At 40.7% G+C, this 20,740-nt stretch overlaps 1 pseudogene; it reads left to right on the top strand.

The window, feature by feature from the left end:
- Positions 1–16,045: 16,045 nt before the first annotated feature.
- LOC109500089 lies at positions 16,046–18,717 on the top strand (annotated as a pseudogene).
- Positions 18,718–20,740: the final 2,023 nt, after the last annotated feature.

Genomic DNA, 20,740 nt, shown 5'->3' with positions numbered 1-20,740 from the left:
GAATGCCATGCGATTACAAATCCTCTGGGGAGATTTTTCACCCCTGCCCCTCTACTCAATGTTCAATTTCAAGGTAGACATTCTTCTCAGTCCCCAGTGTGCACCATGGGCAAGGTCCTTTTATTCTAGTTTAACCATATTCTAGGCTTTAACCATTAATATCTCAGCTTTATTTAGGGTCTCCTATTAGACTGCACTCTTTGTTCAGGCCTTGGACTTTGTCTCCTGTACCCTACCTGCTAAGAAGCTGTGAGAAGATAAATTTATGTTAACCAGATTTGGCAGATACCCTCAATGCAAAGGCTGGTTCAGAGCTCTCTTTGAGCCTCTGTCAGTCTCTGCTTTCTCTCCATTGTTGATCTAAATACTACCTACTATCTACCTAATTGATAGAGCTACAAATATTTTTTTCTATATTAACTGGCAATTTTTGTTGCTTTTGTTAAGAGGAGTGGTTAACATACTTTATTCACTATATTCCCAGAAAAGTGGAAGTTTTCAAAAGATTGTTTTTGAGATTACAAATTTCACAATCATATATGATAATGCATTTAAAGTCAGTACAATGCTTAGCACGTAGTAAGCACTCAGTAACAAAGGAGAAAGGGGGAAAGAATGTCCAAACTACAAACAACTGATCTGGCTACCACAAATATTATGAGGTATTTTTTTTAATGTTTGTTTTTGAGAGAGCATGAGTGGGGAGGGGCAGAGAGAGATGTAGGGGAGAAAGAGACTCCCAAGCAGGCTTCATGCTGTCATCATGGTGCCCGAAATGGGACTCAATCCCAGGAACTGTGAGATCATGACCTGAGCTGAAATAGACACTTTCATTTAGCATAATACCCTCCAGTTCCATCCACGTAGTTATGCTAAGTGAAATTAGTCAGTCAGAGAGAGACAAAAATAATATGACTTCACTCATATGAGGACTTTAAGACACAAAACAGATGAACATAAGTGAAGGAAAACAAAAATAATATAAAAACAAGGAGGGGGACAAAACAGAAGAGACTCATAAATATGGAGAACAAACTGAGGGTTACTGGAGGGGTTTTGGGAGGGGGGTTGGGCTAAATGGGTAAGGGGCATTAAGGAATCTATTCCTGAAATCATTGTTGCACTATATGCTAATTTGGATGTAAATTTTAAAAAATAAAAAATAAAATTAAAAAGAGAGAGAGACGTTTAACCAACTGAGCCACGCAGGTGCCTCGAGGTTTTGTTTTGTTTTGGTTTGGTTTTTAAGCCGTAATAATACTATTCTTTCTCTTACTGGTTGCATTGCATCCCAAGGAAACTAAAAAGTAGAAATCCAAAGCTGAAAGCACATAGATTATTATCACTTGCTCATCAGGAGATCAAAGAGAAATTGTTCTGAGATTGTGACCTCCTAAGAGTTTCTGAACTATGGTTAAGCCCAGGGAATATTTTCACTTGAGCTCACATGTAAACTTGAGAAAGCTGCAGGTCTCCTCTAGAATCTTTCTCTATTTTTCTGGCTGGCCTGTTGGTTAAGCTCTTTGTGATCTTTTCTCTGGTTCTTTTTCTTGACCTTGATCATGACCATCTCAAAGGCCAATTTCCTGAAGATTTTTTGGAAATACGTCCTGACCCATTTTATCATCACTGCCTTCTTTTTCATGATTGCTTTTTTCCCCAATATTTTCTTTCCTAGAATATCTTCCATTGTTCAGTCTTTGTCCATACTCCCCTTGTCATCCATGGCTTCCTTGTCTTCCTCCTCTGTGATCCATTTCATGGCTCTTGTTATGGCCTCCTCCATGTCCATGACTTCTGCCGTGATTCATGACATAACCACTGTCATAGGTGTGGCTCAATTCATGGTCCACATCATGGCCCCCTCCATGTCCAAATCCATGTGTTCCCCCATGAACCAGTTTATTTTCCCAATTATGGAACATCCCAGAGCTCAGTCCTGAGTCCAGGTCTGGACCAAGGCCAATTCTGTAATTATGGAGGTATTAAATGCCTCTCTTTATCAGAGGAAAAGAAAAGTCCTTCTAAAAGAGAAAAAACATATATTACTAGAATTAAATCTTTTCCTTTGATATCACTAAACCTTCCTAGATTGTAAAAAATCACAAATTTTAACTTTCTGTCTGTTTTCTCTCTTATGCTTTTTTTTGTAGGTGTGATATTGCTGGTTCTCTTCTTATTATTTACTCACTCTTCTGAGAAAACAGCCTTCCAATTATTGCACTTACATAGTCTGTATGTAAATGTTATGATCTTGCCCTGTACTTTGGTAAGGTTATATGCCACTAAATTCTCAAGACAAGGGTAAATCCACATCCTGTACCTAGGCAATAGAGTCTCCCAGAAATAGGGAGTCTTTTGTTGTGCTAATCAACAAAGAAATTTGCATGTCTATGATGACAGGAAAAGAAGAAATGAAAGTTCATAAAATAAGGATTAGAATAGTATTTACTTTGGGTTGGGCAGGTACTGGGTTGACTGGCAGGACACACACAGAAAACTATTCAAATGATAGAAATGTTCTATATTTTGAACTTTATAAGGGTGTGTGCACATGTTTAAATTAATCAGATTGTACATTTGAAATGTGTGGACTTCTTGTAAATAATACTTCAGTTTTAAAAAAAGATAAGGGAGGGAGGAGCCAAGATGGCAGAACAGCATGGAAGTTTTTTGTGTGTCTTGCGTCCTTGAAATACAGCCAGAAAACACTAAACCATCCTGCACATCTAGAAAACTGATCTGAGGATTAACACAACAATCTGCACAGCCTGAACCACAGAATTCAGCAGGTACAAGGCATGGAGAGGTGAACATGGGGAGAGAGATGCCACGGAGGGCAGGGAGCCACTTTTGCATGCAGAGAGAGGACAGAGAGGGGGGAGAATATGGGAAAAGCACCCCTCCCCAAAAGCAGCTGGAGAGAAAGTGGAAACAGCGACAAGGAATGAACTAAAAAGGGGGAAAGGAGAAAGGACCAAGAAGAAAGGAGAGGGTTTAAATTCCATTAAGACTATAAAAGGGAGAGTGCAGAGTCTGAAACTCCACAGCTCGATACCTGCTGGTGCTCTGGTGGGAAGGGCGAATCCCCAGGAGCAGAGTGGGGTCCAGGAGATTCTTTGGCCACACGGGGAGAAGCAGTTCCACTGTTGGAAGGATGTTTGGTAGAAGTTATGAGGCCACCTCATCCCAGCAGACCCCAGAGAACAACCACATTCGTTGGTGCTGGAACAAGGTCATTAAGGGTGAAGTCTAGTGCCAGATGTGTGTTGTGATTTTCCATAATCCCTGAAATGCTGCTGCTACACTATCTCGCAAACTTTTTCTGGGGCGGGTTGGCACCTGGCTGCAGTCTCTGGGCATCGGCAGCAGCACAGTCCTGTGAACATTCCTGGATGCAGCCAGCACCCAGCCATTGCTCAGGGATACCCTCCACAGAGTGGCAGAATGGCTCAAAGTTGCAGTCCCTCAGAAGTAAGGGGTCAGGAAAAACAGCCACATCTGAGACAAAACTCAGGAGGGAGGTGCTGCCTGGGGCTTGGTCATGGACTGTGTAAAAGCGGGGAGTGGACAGAAGCTGAAGACAAAGGACGGGTGCACAATTGCTGATCAGGGAGGACAGAGTTCCAATACTAGAGACTGAGTAGCTGGGTGACGCCATTTTCACCACTCCTGCACATGTGCATACACACCCACAAGCACGACAACAATCCACCCCAGTAAGCTAAGCAGCACCATCTAGTGAGGAACGGAGACATTACACTAAGCCCCGCCCAAGTGGGCCATCCTCCCTCTTCAAGAACAGAAGTCTCACCGCCTGCTTAGTTTATGGACTATAAAGCACCTCATAGTTTGAATTCTAGGGGAAAACAAAGTAATTTGTATTTCAGTTGTATTTCAGTCTGTTAGCTGGTCCATCTATTCAATTTTTTTTCATTTTTCTTCTTTTTTCTCTTTTTCATTTATTTTTCTTGAATACAGAAAGAGGAAAAAATTCATTTTTATTAAAAGTATTTTTCTTTAATGTTTTTTACTATATTTGTTGCTTTTGTGTAAATTTTTTCAAATACTATTTTATTTCCATCATTTTATTTTAGTCTACTTCAGTGTATTCATTTTTTCAAATTTTCAAATGATTTCTCTCCCCCGCCCCCCTTTTTTTCTCTAATCTATCAAGCCCCTTTCACACCCAGACCAAAACACACCTAGGATCTAGCATCATTTATTCAATTTTGTGTGCGTATGTTTGTTTTTAATTTTTTAATTTTAATATTTTTAAATTTTAATATTTTTAATTTTAATTTTTTCTACCTCATTAATTCCTTTTCTCCCTTCAAAATGACAAAATGAAGGAATTCATCCCAAAAGAAAGAGCAGGAAGAAACAGCAGTGAGGGACATAACCAACACAGATACAAGCAAGATGTCTGAACGAGAATTTAGAATCACGATATTAAGAATACTAGCTGGGGGCGCCTGGGTGGCACAGTCGGTTAAGCGTCCGACTTCAGCCAGGTCACGATCTCGCGGTCCGTGAGTTCGAGCCCCGCATCGGGCTCTGGGCTGATGGTTCAGAGCCTGGAGCCTGTTTCCGATTCTGTGTCTCCCTCTCTCTCTGCCCCTCCCCCTTTCATGCTCTGTCTCCCTCTGTCCCAAAAATAAATAAACGTTGAAAAAAAAATTTTTTTAAAAGAATACTAGCTGGAGTCGGAAATAGATTAGAATCCCTTTCTGTGGAGATAACAGAAGTAAAGCTAGTCAGGATGCAATAAAAAATGCTATAACTGAGCTGCAATCTCAAATGGAGGCCACAGCGGCAAGGATGGATGAGGCAGAACAGAGAATCAGCAATATAAAGGACAAACTTATGGAGAATAACGAAGCAGAAAAAAAGAGGGAGATTAAGGCAAAAGAGCACAATTTAAGAATTAGAGAAACCAGTGACTCATTTAAAAGGAACATCAGAATCATAGGGGTCCCAGAAGAGGAAGAGAGAGAAATAGGAGTACAAGGGTTATGTCAGCAAATCATAGCAGAAAACTTTTCTAACATGGGGAAAAACACAGACATCAAAATACAGGAAGCACAGAGGACTCCCATTAGATTAAACAAAAACCGACCATCAACAAGGCATATCATAGTCAAATTCACAAAATACTCAGGCAAGGAAAGAATCATGAAAGCAGCAAGGGAAAAAAGTCCTGAGCCTAAAGTCCAATTCCATTGGCTTTATTAATTCCTTTTCTCTCTTCAAAATGACAAAATGAAGGAATTCACCTCAAAAGAAAGAGCAGGAAGAAATGACAGCCAGGGACTTAACCAACACAGATACAAGCAAGATGTCTGAACCAGAATTTAGAATCATAATAATAAGAATACTAGCTGAAGTTGAAAATAGATTAGAATCCCTTTCTGAGAAGATAACAGAGGTAAAAAGTAGTCAGAATGAAATAAAAAAAATGCTATAACTGAGCTGCAATCATTAGTGGATGCCACGCAGCAAGGAAGGATGAGGCAGAACAGAGAATCAGCGATACGGAGGACAAACTTATGGGGAATAACAAAGCAGAAAAAAAGAGGGAGATTAAGGCAAAGAGCACGATTTAGGAATCAGAGAAATCAGTGACTCATTAAAAAGGAACAACATCAGAATCATAGGGGTCCCAGAAGAGAGAAATAAGGGTACAAAGGTTATGTCAGCAAATCATAGCAGAAATCTTTCCTAACCCAGGAACAGAGAACTTCCATTAGATTCAACAAAAACTGACCATCAACAAGGCATATCATAGTCAAATTCACAAAATACTCAGACAAGGAGAGAATCATGAAAGCAGCAAGGGGAAAAAAGTCCTTAACGTACAAGGGAAGACAGGTCAGGTTTGTAGCAGACCTATCCACAGAAACTTGGCAGGCCAGAAAAGAGTGGCAGGGTATATTCAATGTGCTGAATCAGAAATATATGCAGCCAAGAATTCTCTACCCAGAGAAGCTCTTATTCAAAATAGAAGGAGAGATAAAAAGTTTCCAGAAAAACAAAATTAAAGGAGTTTGTGACCACTAAGCCAGCCCTGCAAGAAATTTTAAGGGGGACTCTCTGAGGGGAGAAAAGATGAATAAATAAATAAATAAATAAATACCCAAAGAAACAAAGATTAGAAAGGACCAGAGAACACCACCAGAAACTCCAACTCTACAAGCAACATAATGGCAATAAATTCATATCTTTCAGTACTCACTCTAAACGTCAATGGACTCAATGCTCCAATCAAAAGACATAGAGTAAAAGACTAGATAAGAAAACAAGATCCATCTATATTCTGTTTACAAGAGACCCACTTTAAACCTAAGGACACCTTCAGATTGAAAGTAAGGGGATAGAGAACCATCTGTCATGTTAATGGTCAATAAAAGAAAGCCAGAGTAGCCATACTTATATCAGACAATCTAGACTTTAAAATAAAGACTGCATCAAGAGATGAAGAAGGGCATTATATCATAATTAAGGGGTCTATCCACCAAGAAGACCTAACACTTGTAAATATTTATGTGCCAAATGTGGAGACACCGAAATATATAAATTAATTAATCACAAACATAAAGAAAGCCATTGATAGTAACACCATAATAGTAGGAGACTTCAACTCCCCACTCACAGCAAGGGAAAGATCATCTAATCAAAAAATCAATAAGGAAACAATGGCATTGAAGGACACACTGGACCAGGTGGACTTAACAGATATATTCAGAACATTTCATCCTAAAGCAGCAGAATACTCATTCTTCTCCAGTGCACATGGAATATTCTCCAGAATAGACCACATACTGGGACACAAATAAGCCCTCAGCAAGTACAAAAAAATCAAGATCATACCATGCATATTTTCAAACCACAACGCTATGAAACTCGAAATCAACCACAAGAAAAAAATTGGAAAGGTAACAAATACTTGGAGACTGAAGAACATTCTTTAGCAAAAGAATGAATGGGCTAACCAAGAAGTTAAAGAGAAAATTTAAAAGTTCATGGAAGCCAGTGAAAATGGTAACACTACAGCCCAGAACCTCTGGGATGCAGGAAAGGTGGCCATAAGAGGAAAGTATATAGCAATCCAGGCCTTCCTAAAGAAGGAAGAAAGATATCAGATACACAACCTAACCTTATGCCTTAAGGAGCTGGAAAAAGAACAGCAAATAAACCCCAAAACCAGCAGAAGACAGGAAATAATAAAGATTAGAGCAGAAATTAATGCTATCAAGACCAAAAAACCAAAAACCAAAAAACAGTAGAACAGATTAATGAAACCAGAAGCTGGTTATTTGAAATAATTAACAAAATTGATAAACCTCTAGCCAATTTGATCAAAAAGAAGAGGAAGGACCCAAATAAATTAAATCAAGAATGAAAGAGGAGAGATCACAACCAACACTGCAGAAATAAAAACCATAATAAGAGAAGATTATGATCAATTATATGCCAATAAAATGGGCAATCTGAAAAAAATGGACAAATTCCTAGAAACATATACACTACCAAAACTGAAACAGGAAGAAATAGAAAATTTGAACAGACCCATAACCAGTAAAGAAATTGAATTAGCAATCAAAAATCTCCCAAAAAACAAGAGTCCAGGGCAGATGGCTTTCCTGGGGAATTCTACCAAACATTTAAGGAAGAGTTAACACCTATTCCCTTGAAGCTGTTCCAAAAAATAGAAATGGAAGGAAAACTGGAAACTTTCTTCTTTTTATGAAGCCAGCATTACCTTGATTCCAAAACCAGAGACCCCACTAAAAAGGAGAACTATAGACCAATTTCCCTGAAAACATGGATACAAAAATCCTCAACAAGATATTAGCCAACCGGATCCAACAATACTTTTAAAAAGTTATTCACCACGGCCAAGTGAGATTTAGACCTGGGATGCAGGGCTGGTTTAATATCTGAAAAACAATTAACGTGATTCATCACATCAATAAAAGAAAGGACAAGAACCATACGATCCTGTCAATAGATGCAGAGAAAGCATTTGACAAAATACAGCATCCTTTCTTGATAAAAACCCTCAAGAAAGTAGGGATAGAAGGAGCATACCTCGAGATCATAAAAGCCATATATGAATGACCCAACGCTAATATCACCTTCAATGGAGAAAAACTGAGAGCTTTCCCCTTAAGGTCAGGAACAAGACAGGGATGTCCACTCTCAGCACTGTTATTCAACATGGTATTAAAAGTCTTAGCCTCCGCAATCAGACAACACAAAGAAATAAATGGCATCCAAATCGTCCAGGAGGAAGTCAAACTTTCACTCTTTGCAGATGACGTGATACTCTATATGGAAAACCCAAAAGATTCCACCACAAAACTGCTAGAATTGATTCATGAATTCAGCAAAGTTTCAGGATATGAAATCAATGCACAGAAATCGGTTGCATTCCTATACACCAACATTGATGCAACAGAAAGAGAAATCAAGGAATCGATCCCATTTACAGTTGCACCACAAACCATAAAATACCTAGGAATAAATCTAACCAAAGAGGTAAAAAAAAAAATCTATACACTGAAAAATATAGAAAGCTTATGAAAGAAATTGAAGAAGACACAAAAAAAATGAAACAATATTCCATGCACCTGGATAGGAAGAACAAATATTGTTGAAATGTTGATACTACCCAAAGCAATCTACATATTCAATGCAATTCCTATCAAAATAAAACCAGCATTCTTCACAGAGCTAGAACAAATAATCCTAAAATTTGTATGGAACCAGAAAAGACCCCGAATAGCCAAAGCGATCTTGAAAAAGAAAACCAAAGCAGGAGGCATCACAATCCCAGACTTCAAGCTATACTACAAAGCTGTAATCATCAATACAGTATGGTATTGGCACAAGAACAGACACTCAGATCAATGGAACAGAATAGAGAACCCAGAAATGGACCCACAAATGTATGGCCAACTAATCTTTGACAAAACAGTGAAGAATATCTAATGGAATAAAGACAGTCTCTTCAGCAAGTGGTGCTGGGAAAACTGGACAGCGACACGCAGAAGAATGAACCTCGACCTCTTTCTTACACCATACAGAAAAATAAATTCAAAATGACGAAAGACCTAAACATAGACAGGAAGCCATCAAAAACCTCGAAGAGAAAGCAGGCAAGACCTCTTTGACCTCGGCTGCAGCAACTTCTTACTCAACACGTCTCCAGAGGCAAGGGAAACAAAAGCAAAAATGAACTACTTGGATCTTATCAAAATAAAAAGATTCTGTACAGTGAAGGAAACAATCAACAAAACTGAAAGGCAACCGACAGAATGGGAGAAGATATTTGCAAATGGCATATCAGATAAAAAGTTAGTATCCAAAATCTATAAAGAACTTATCAAATTCAACACCCAAAAAACAAATAATTCAGAGAAGAAATGGGCAAAAGACATAAATAGTCACTTCTCCAAAGAAGACATCCAGATGGCCAACTGACACATGAAAAAAATGCTCAGCATAACTCATCACCAGGGAAATACAAATCAAACCCACAATGAGATACCACCTGATACCTGTCAAAATGGCTAACATTAACAACTCAGGCAACAACAGATGTTGGCAAGGATGAGGAGAAAGAGGATCTCTTTTGCATTGCTGATGGGAATGCAAGCTGCTGTAGCCACTCTGGAAAACGGTATGGAGGCTCCTCAAAAAATTAAAAATAGAACCACCCTAAGTGGTGCAATTGCACTACTAGGTAATTATCCAAGGGATACAGGTATGCTGGTTCGAAAGGACACATGCACCCCCATGTTTATAGCAGTACTATCAAAAATAGCCAAAGTATGGAAAAAGCCCAAATGTCCATCGATGGATGAATGAATAAAGAAGTTGTGGTATATATATACAATGGAGTATTACTCAGCAATCAAAAAGAATGAAATCTTGCCATTTGCAGCTACATGAATGGAACTAGAGGGTATTATGCTAAGCGAAATTAGTCAGAGAAAGATAAATATCATATGATTTCACTCATATGAGGACTTTAAGATACAAAACAGATGAACATAAGGGAAGGGAAGCAAAAATAATATAAAAACAGGGAGGGGGACAAAACATAAGAGAGTCTTAAATATGGAGAACAAACAGAGGGATACTGGAGGGGTTGTGGGAGCGGGGATGGGCTAAATGGGCAAGGGGCATTGAGGAATCTACTCCTGAAATCATTGTTACACTATATGCTAACTAATTTAGATGTAAATTTAAAAAATAAAATTAAAAAATAAAAATAATAAAATAAAATAACAAAATAAAATAAATTTAAAAAGATAAGGGAAGGCCCATGAAGAGCCAAAAGTTGAAGAACTGGCTTTAAACTGTAGCTAAGAGCATGGGCTCTTCAGTCAAGCCGACTTGGATTGGAGCCTTGCCCTGTGACCTTCAGCAAGTTACCTTAGTCTCTGACTCTAGTGTCCTAGTCTGTGAAATGGAATAATAAAAGTATGTTCCCCCAAGGTGGTTATACAGAGTAAAAGAAGGACACGGCTATTTTGCACTCTCAGCTCTGGACCTTGCACCTAGTAAATAGTTAATAGTTATTATTGTTACATCTTTATCTTTTTTTGAGAGAGAGAGAGGGAGAGAGAGGAGCTGAGGGGGAGAGAGAGGGAGAGAAAGAGAGAGAAGAAGGAGAGAGAATGAATCTTAACCGGGCTCCATGCTGAGTGAGCCTCAATGCGAGGCTCTATTCCACGACCCTAAGATCATGACCTGAGCCAAAATCAAGAGTCAGACGCTCAACGACTAAGCCACCCAGGTGCTCCTATTACATCTTTATTTTAAACATTTGAAGAATTGCTCATGGCTGGGAAGTTGTATTTTGTTGTCACCATGGTGAACAATCAAGATTCTGAGGTAAGAAACTCAAGTAAACCGATTGGAAATTATGCCAGCCATTTGTGGCTAGTGTGTAAATTTCTCATTTATTTTTGTGGGTCACTCTAGAAATGCTGAAGACTACTTCAAGGAATACATAAAACCAAAAGAGGAAATTATAAATATATATTTAAAGATAAAACAAGAAAAATACATTAAAATAGAAGATTAAGACCAGGATAGAGAATAGAATGCAGGGATGCAGTCTGCTACTAGTATGTGGGCATCACACCACAGAGAATTGCAGGGGGCTCTGGGCCTCAAAACATGTCACTTCTCAGAGCATCAGAAGCCTCCCCTACAAGACAGTGGGTGTTTCTGTGGTTTCTGTCCTTGAGAAGGGTATTTCCTTCTTATCTGCCCTTTTAGTATTTAGTGAAGTATTTTGAAATGTCCAGCCTGTTTGAGCTGTGTTAAGAGGTACCTAGAAAAGTGAATTTCCTTTCACTTGGGTAAAATCACAAAAGGAAGGGGAAAGAACACATCTTCACCTCCTCACCTTCAGAAGCAACATCTGCCATGGAAATGAAAAACCTGTTGGAAGTTCAAATGTTCATCACTTTCTAAAGATCCTTTTTCCAGTGCTATTGTTTTCAGCAACCTTATAAAATATAAGCTTGCCCTTGTATTCTTGACTGTCTTCCATTCACAGCACATAGACTCATACACTTACCTCTCCCATAGACTCCACTTCACCTTTCTTCTTCCTTTTACTGCTTCTCACTACATCTGTAATTCACATTTTCTTTATATCATGGTCTTTATATCATGCTATTTAGGAAAATGAAAAACACACTGAGAAAGTAACAGTCTGTCCTGCCATTCCTCAGGCTGGAATGACAACATGGATAAAGCCAGCTGCAAGGTTCACAGGAAAGAATATTTTCCCCAAAGACACATTGCAGCTGTAAGCCTTCATAACAGCCCCCATCTTTCAGTGACTTACTTTCAGTGACTTTGTCAATGAAAAATTTGATTCTCTAAACACATAGACTATCACAAATTTCCTGTTTGAAATTATATTAGTAAGAAGCAAATCCTATTCTTGTCTGGAGAATCTAAGTTACTTTAACACAGAGAAATAGTTTCGATTTCCAACCAAGGGGCAGATAAGAGTTTCTGAATACATTTGACCCTTGAACAGCATGGGTTTGAACAGTGCTGGTCCACTTATATGAAGAATTTTTCAACAAATATAGTACAATACTGTAAATCTATTTTCTCATCCTTAGAATTTTCTTAACATTTTCTTTTCTGTAGCTTATTTTATTTTTAGAATACAGTATATAATACACATAACATACAAAATATGTGTTAATTATTTATGTTATGGGTATGAATTCCAGTCAACAGTAGGCTGTTAGTAGTTAAGTTTGGGGGGAGACTAAAGTTATACAGATTATTTACTGTGAGGGGTCAACTATACAGCATTTCCCATCTATTGTAACTTTGTCATCCCCAAGGAAACCAAGTCCAGTTCACAGTCTGGAGCAGTTGTTGACCCTGTACTCATCCTGCATAGTTGTGAGCTTAAGAACACTCTGCTTCATTTAACTTTGACCCAAACTCCACACTCTCCCAATACTATAATGACTCTTTTCCTTAGTTTGGTACAAAGCTCCTTAGTCTCTATGGTGTACAGTTTCTCTTATTGCAATGACCTTACAAAGCTGACTTTGTGAGACTACAGGTGTGCTCCTGCTGCTCTTGTGTTGACTGGGCTAGGGTGTATGTGATCTCCACAAACTGCTTTCCTGCCCTGAACATCCTAGCAGTTCTCATTATCCTATTCCCACTCATGATCCATCATGTAGATGGTTTCTGCATCTCTACTCACAGTAACTCACCATACAGAAACTCAGTCCCACTAACAGTCCAATAGTCACTACGACTCTAGACAGATGAGGATGATGCCCTGGGGTACAAATATCCACTTGTTTACTCTCATTTGTTGGCATTTGACTCTTGGTAACTGTGTTTGTGCCTGTGGTGACTGGGCCTATTTGGGGGGAGGTAATGCTTCTTCCAGGAGTGGAGATTGACTCCTGGGTGGATCTCATCCTGGTGTTCCTGGTACCTGGAACAGAGGTGGTAGATGGTGCTCCAACAGTGGATGTGCCCAGGTAAGAGCATTTGGGGCTCTCTCAGGGACAATATTCCTGGTGGCAGGGGGTGTAGAGTCCATTGCAAGGGCCATGGTGATGGGGTGGGGGGAGGTAGTTTTCCTGACTCCAGAGTCCTGGTGCCTAGGAAACAGGTAATCAAAAGGGAGGCGGGTGTACTTAGAGAAGAAAGGTTGATATAACCCACTAATGGGAGTGGTGGTTTGAGAAGAGCTGTTGTGGTGAGAGGAGAGATGTTAGCAAGTGATTCACCTGAGGCCATGGTCCCCAGAGTAGAGGTGAGTGTCTTAGAGAAGAGGACGTAGACTATGTCCACTGGTGATGGTGAAGGCTAAGACTGAGGAAATGTGACTGTGATTGATGTAGGAGAAGATTTATTCAATTTTAGAAGTGATCACCCAAATAGAGAAGGTGGGCCGGGATAAAAGGGGCAGAGTCTGATGTTCTTGTGATGTACTCAACTGGGCATAAGGACATTGCTGGAAGACGGGATGATGGACTCAGATTTACTCAGGGGTGAGACAGTGGCCATGGCTGGGAGCACAGGTTACATAATCTAACACAATCGTGGTGGTCAACAAAGGTGAGGTGAGTGTGCTCAGAACTTGTGTGGAAGAACCTGACCCACAGGGAGGAGGCTGGCCCTAGGGACAGGAGAGGCTGGCTCAGAATAAGGCGGGGGGAACTAATACATACAGCAGGTGGCATTGGCAGCAAGGATTGTGCTTAGACTGGAAGTGGTTACCCTGATACAAGAGCAGTGTCAGTCACTGGAATAGCAGTGAGTGGCTCAGAACAAAATGGGTTGAATCACATTCTCCATGAGTGCTGATGGCAAGTGCAGAGGTGATTTTATTCAGAGCAAGTGGAAGAATATGAAAAAAAATCACTTTGGTCTTAATTAACTTTGGAGCAAGGGTTGGCAAACTTCTTCTTGTAAAGCGTCGTCAGGTGGCATATGTTTAAGCTATTTGAGTCACAAAGTCTCTCTCACAAGTATGCAAAGTAGCTGGAAAGCAGCTATAGACGTAAAGGAGTACGTGCACCTGTGCTCCAATAATACCTCATTTGAGAAAGCAGGTAACAGGCCAGATTTGGTCCATGAAGTGTAGTTAGCAGCCCCTGGGCCAGCGCTCAATACATTGAAGATGAGGTGGCAATGTCACAGGCGGTGGGTGGGACAGAGCTGATTGGGCTTGGCACAGAAGTGATAACATCTAACAAACTGAGATGTTTGTCGCAGTTGAGGTGAGTTCCCTCTAGGCAGAAGTGATGGAATATAATTAATGTGTGTGTGTTGGGGGGGGGCGGTTATTTGCAAAGAATCTGATTGGGATGGAAATGAGGAACACTGAACAAAAGAAAGTGAGACCAGAACAGAAATAAGTAAGATTCAAAAAGAGGGAACAGAATCATATCTAATAGGAGTGGTGGCTTGACTAGAGTCTAGAGCAGAAATGACAGAAACAGGCAAAAAGGTGATGGTTGTCACTGGAGGTAAATGTGTGTGCTTAGAGAAGACATGGTGGTCAGTACCCGATAAAGCTGTGTTGGTGATGGTCTGAGTAGAAAAGTCAGTGACCTTGGTGGGCACCAGGGTGATAGAAGAGACCATGAAAGGTCCAGAGACACTAGTGGAGACTGTGGGGACCTCAGAGGCAGAGGTAAAGGCCAAGGTAGGTGATAAGGCCAAAGTAAAAGGTGTGGTGACCTCTGAGGCTGTGGTAGGTCCAAAAGGTGAGGTGGAAGCTTCAGTGTTGCCAGAATCTGTTGAAGAATATATGATGGACCCGGATTCTGAGAAAGAAACTGTGGTGCCCATAGAAGCTGTCGTTGAGGGGCGCCTGGGTAGCTCAGTTGGTTAGGTGCAGGCTCTTGATTTCTGCTCAGGTCGTGATCTCACAGTTTGTGAGTTTGAGCCCCACATCAGGCTCCATGCTGACAGCACATAGCCTGCTTGGGATTCTCTCCCTCTCTGCCTGTCCCACCCCTACTTAAACACTTTCTCTCTCTTTCCTTCTCACTCTCAAAATAAATAAATATTTTTTTTAAATAAAGGGGTGAGTTAAAGAAAAAAGAAGAAGCTGTAGGTGAGACAGTTAGGGTCTCTCCAGACATTGGAATAGCTGCGGAGGGCACAGATTCTTCTGGTGTCAGAGACTTTAGTGGATACTGTCATTGCCTCAGAGGCCAAGGTAGACACCACACTGCTGTCAGAGATCAGTGGTGGCCTTAGTGGTATCAGCAGTGGTGGTAGATGCCATGGTGGTCTCAGAAGTGGTGGTGGAGGCCATGGTAGTCCCAAAAGCTGTATTCTTAGAGCCTGTGGTGGGCAGAGATGTAATTGTGGAGGCTGTGGTGGTCTCAGAGACCTTGGTAGAGGCCCCAGAAGCCTCAAAGTCTGGGATAGAGGGTATCATTGACACAGATGCTGCAATGGTGGACCTGAGGGCCTCAGAAGTTATTTGAGAGACTAGGGTAGTTGAAGAACTTATGGTGACTTCAGAGGCTATGCTGAGGGCTGTGGTTGGCACAGACATTGTAGTGGAAGGTGTGATGATCTCAGGAGCTATAGTAGAAGCTATGGTGATATCCACGCTTATGTAGATTTCAGAGGCAAAGGAAGAGGCCTCTGTGGACATGGTGATCTCAGAGCCTGCACAGACTCTGCAGTGGTGTTTGAGCTGCGGTGAAGTCTATGGTGGCTCTAGGACCTGTGATGATTTCAGAGGTTGTAGTGAAGACTGTGGTGGGCACAGATGTCATCACGGAGGGAGCAGTTGCTCTCAGAGGCTGTGAAGGACAGAGATGCTGTGGTGTCAGCAGTTATTGGGGTGACTGCAGAAAGCACAGACTTCAAAATTATCACAAGGGCTTTGGTGGAAACTGTACTGATATCAGAGGCTGTGTTGGCAGGTATCGTAGTCTCAGAGGTGGTGGTAGAGGCCATGATGGTCTCAGAGGCTGTTGTAATCTTTGAGCCTGAGTTGTAGACCATGGTAGGCACAGAGGTTATTATGGAGGACACGGTAGTCTCAGAGGCTGGGGTGCAGGCCATCATTGGCACAGACAGTGTAGTGAAGAACTTCATGGTTTCAGAAACTGTACGGGAGAATGAGGTAGTCTCAGAGCCTGTGGTGGTTTCAGAGGCTGTGGTAGAGGTCATGATGGATACAGATGCTGTGGTGGAGGGTGTGGTGCCTCAGAGGCTGTGGTGATGGTTGTGTGGTCTCAGAAGCTGTGGTGGAGACCTTGATGGCCTGAGAGGTTGAGTTGCTCTGAGGACCTGTGGGAGGAGCCCATTGTGGACACACACACTGTGGTGTCTCCTGAGGCCGTGGTTGTCTTGGTAGTGTGCCTGGCAGCTGTGATCAAGGGTATGGAGGGCTCAGAGGCTATGGTGGACCCAGGAGGTGTAGTCCTCTCTAAAATACATTAATTTTTATTCAGGAATAACCCTAATTTTTGCATTTTTTATATTTAATTAAGAATATTGTGCAAATTTGTCATTCTTGTTTCCTTTAAGTCAGCAGAACTACTGGTATCTAGACTGCAGTTAATCTCCCCCCACCCCCACCCTCAATGTGGATGCTGTGGGCACGCCTGCTGAGTCACTTGTGCTTCTGTGTTGAATGAATCATTTGATCAGTCACCTCTACACTCTTCTTTCTTCAAGAAATTTGTTAATCAGGGTCCTCAGTCTTTTGGTTTCTGTGGGGTTTTTGTTGCTGTTCGCCTAGGTGAATCTTAAAATCTAACAGATGTTAAGGAGGCAACACAAACAGAAACTGCATATCATTTCTCTAACACGAAGGATTGTTGGAGCTCAGATGAAGGAGAAAATGTGTTGTTTGAAAACATAGAGGTCATCTGGACAGATATCCCCAGAAGCATTCCCTCAGCTGGGTGAAAGTAAAGGGGAGGTCACACCAAAATGGTAGGACACTTGAGCTGAGACCCTCAAGTGCAAATCCCCCCTTGATTCTTTGCGACCTTCAGCATACTGTCCCTGCCTGAGCAGAGCCCACAGATTGTTATGCATGAAATGAAGGCAGTCAGGTTGTAGCTTTAGATGAGGCCAAATGTTTCATCACCTCTTAGACAGTGAAGGTCAGAACTGATGTGTTAGGCAGTTTGTATCAGTTCTCTCAGTAAAAAGACACAAGGAAATGGTAAGGGAAAATCTTTGGAATAATTTCTTTATTTAGTTACTTTTTAGTATAAAATGCTAGACCAAGTAATAGCAGGGGGAATGGGTTAGAGAAGAATCTGGGAGATTGATCTAAATTTCTCTCTGATAGGTGCTCTCTGTCCCAGTACTTCATTTTCATCATTCAAAAATATTCCTCAAGAAACGTCTGTTAATGGGCGCCTGGGTGGCTCAGTTGGTTGAGCATCCGGCTTTGGCTCAGGTCATTATCTCGCAGTTTGTGAGTTCGAGCCCCGTGTCAGGCTCTTTGCTGACAGCTCAGAGCCTGGAGCCTGTTTCGGATTCTGTGTCTCCCTCTCTCTCTGCTTCTCCCCCACTCATGTTCTGTCTCTGTCTCTCTCTCAAAAATAAATAAACATTACAAAAATAATAATAAAAAAAAAAAGAAACTTCTATAAAGCATATAGGATTCCAGGCATGGGACACAGTGTTAAAAAATAGGTATGAAGCTTATATTCAAGTAAAGGAGAAAGACGATGAATAAATACACAGATAATATATGAAACAAAATAACCTATGAATCTCTGTCTAGGACTCTTTCAGGGCCCAAAAGGAAGATGCTGTTTTGCCCTTCAGACAGACTGTGGAAATAGTCGCTCAAAAGAAAGATGAAGGGCTGGAGCATCTTATCAAAGCAGATAAATACTTGAAAACTGCTTTTTTTTTAATGGCAACCAGATACTGATGGTAACACTTCTGAATCTGGAGACATAAAGCTTCTGAGCAAGCAGGCATGATGTTGAAGGAGATGCAGGAACTACCAACTGATGGAGAAAGCCAGCACAATATTTCTAGAAAATAGCACTCCCAACAGAGCAACGTTGAAGGAACTGAAACACAGCAGGCACTGGAACTAGCTGGAAAGCTCATAGAAAATGTCAATCTGGAAAACTCTGGACAATTTTATCAACAGACAGCCCACATGTTTGAAAATGAAAAACACTTCAACAGGAAGTTGAATGCTTAGGGAAAGCCTTGAGACTGCTGGCACAAGAATTGATCGGGCAGCACTCTATTCAGAAAGAAAAAATATTAATAAGGACAATAAGAATTATTCAATAGGGTATAAGAAAACAATTGCTCAAGCCTTAGTTTACCTATTCAGAAATGACTACATGGCTACAGAAAGCTATGTCAAGGAGAGTCTAGCACATAGGGTCCATGGAGGTAACAGCTGTGCTACCCTAGATCAGCTTCTGGAAGGGTATGAACAGCAAGACCAAGCTGCAGCATCAGAGGTCTGCCCCTCACCATTCACCATATTTCAAGTACTTGGACAGAGACGACACTAAGCCAGGCCTGAGTGTGATGGTTCTGGGAGGCAGAATCAGAAATCAGAAACAAGTCACCAGCAATGGTACACAACCATATGAATGTAGTTAATGCCACTGAACTGTTCACTTAAAATTGGTTAAAATGGTAAACTTTCTGTTATGTATGTTCTACCACAATAAAAATTTTGAGGAAAAAAGGAGGAAGAGGAGGAGGAGAATGAGAAGAATTAGACTGAAGAGGAAGAGGAGGAGGAGGAGGAAAAGGAAGAAGAAGAGGAAGAAGGAGAAGGAGAAGGAAGAAGAAGAAGAAGAAGAAGAAGAAGAAGAAGAAGAAGAAGAAGAAGAAGAAGAAATCAGTGACACCACGGGCCAAGCCTGATGGTGTCCCTACCACAGAACTGATGAAGCGGAAGGTGCATATGCAGAAAACTCTGCTAGCATTCTGCTTTGCAAAAAAAGAAAAGGAAAACTTCTGGTATACCATTTCATGGACTTGGAGCTTGTTGAAGAGCATTCCATACCTCACTACAACTAAGAAAGATTGCCATTTTTCGTTACCAATTCCCCAAATCACCTGTTTGTGCCCACTACCTGTCAAACATTTTTTTTCTTTCCATAAGTGCTTTCTTAAGACACAAGCAAGAGTTAACAGCCAATGTGCTGTCATGTTTTAACACAGTTGATTTTAAAATTTGTGAGCCAAATGTTAGATAAATTATTTTCTGAGAAAGTAGGATAATAGGTGTGGATATTCTCTCTTGGGCCTCTGTAATTTACTATGAGAGAATTTCTTTTTCACTTTATTTAATAATTGCTGCTAAAAATGAAGTTAACTGATAAGAAAATTAATTAGAATTTTAAAAACATGTTTTGTTTTGAAAAGGATATTTATTCCGCATGATATTGGATATATATAAATTATTAAATCTTTTCCAGGGGAAAAATTGGGATAAGAAGTTTTTGAGTCTTACAATATTATTTAGCCTAATTAAAAATGCATTCAAGATCTTTGTTAAAAATCCAGGAATAGCAATATAATATGAATGTGTTGTTTATTTTTCTAAAAATTTTTAATGTTTATTTATTTTTGAGAGAGAGACAGAGTGCAAGCAGGGAAGGAGCAGAGAGAGGGGAGACACAGAATCTGAAGCAGGCTCCAGGCCCTGAGCTGTCAGCACAGAGCCGGATGAACGGCTCGAACTCACGAACCATGAGATCGTGACCGGAACTGAAGTTGGACGCTTAACTGACTAAGCCACGCTGGTGCCCCTAAATATGTTGTTTAAATCTGTAGGTGCAAATACCAAGAGAAAAAGCTAAAAATTGGAAGTTGCTGCCTCTGGACAGCAGGCATCAGGTGTGAAAAGGAGGGGTGCATCAGAGATGGCTATTTTCTGTAATGAGCCTGTAGGACTACTGGACTTCAAAAACTACATGAATTACTCTGATAAAATCTGCAAAGGAAATATATACACAGTGAGTAGGAGATGAGAAAATGAATATTGTGTTTATAGGGAATTATTTCAAGAAACTTGGCAATGACAGAGGGTAGAGCTGGGAAAGATATGGGCTTATTAAGGATGGATACTGGAAGAACAGAGTTTTCAAAGTGTGGTCACTAGACCACAGGCTTCAAGGTTGGTTAAGAGCTTGTTAAAATGCAGATCCCAGCCCCTATCCCAGATTTACTGATTCAGGAACCCTAAGGGACAGGGACCAAAACCTGCATTTTAGAAATGATCTCATATATATAGAATGAAATATTATTCAGCCATAAAAAAGAAGGAAATCCTGCCATTTGTGACAACATGGATGGACCTTGAAGACATTATGCTAAGTGAAGTAAATCAAACAAAGACAAATGCTGTATGATCTCATATGTGGAAGCTAAAACAAAATAAGCTTATGGCTACAGAGAACAGATTGGTGGTCATCAGAGGCAGGGGTTAGGAGTGAGCAAAATGCATGAACGGGATCAGAAGGTACAAACTTCCAATTATAAGATAAATAAGTCCTGGGGCGCCTGGGTGGCTCAGCTGGTTGAGTGTCTGACTTCAGCCCAAGTCATGATCTCACGGATCCTGAGTTCTGGCTCCACATTGGGCTTTGCACTGGCAGCGCAGACCCTGCTTTTGATTCTCTGTCTCCATCTCTCTCTGCCCCTCGCCCCCCAAAAATAAAGAAATGTTAAAAAAAATTTTTTAAAT

Source organism: Felis catus, chromosome B2 (genome assembly GCF_018350175.1).
Source record: "Felis catus isolate Fca126 chromosome B2, F.catus_Fca126_mat1.0, whole genome shotgun sequence".
NCBI classification, from domain to species: Eukaryota; Metazoa; Chordata; class Mammalia; order Carnivora; family Felidae; genus Felis; species Felis catus.
The sequence above is the reverse complement of the archived record's forward strand: the minus strand, read 5'-3'. Positions and strand labels throughout refer to the sequence as shown.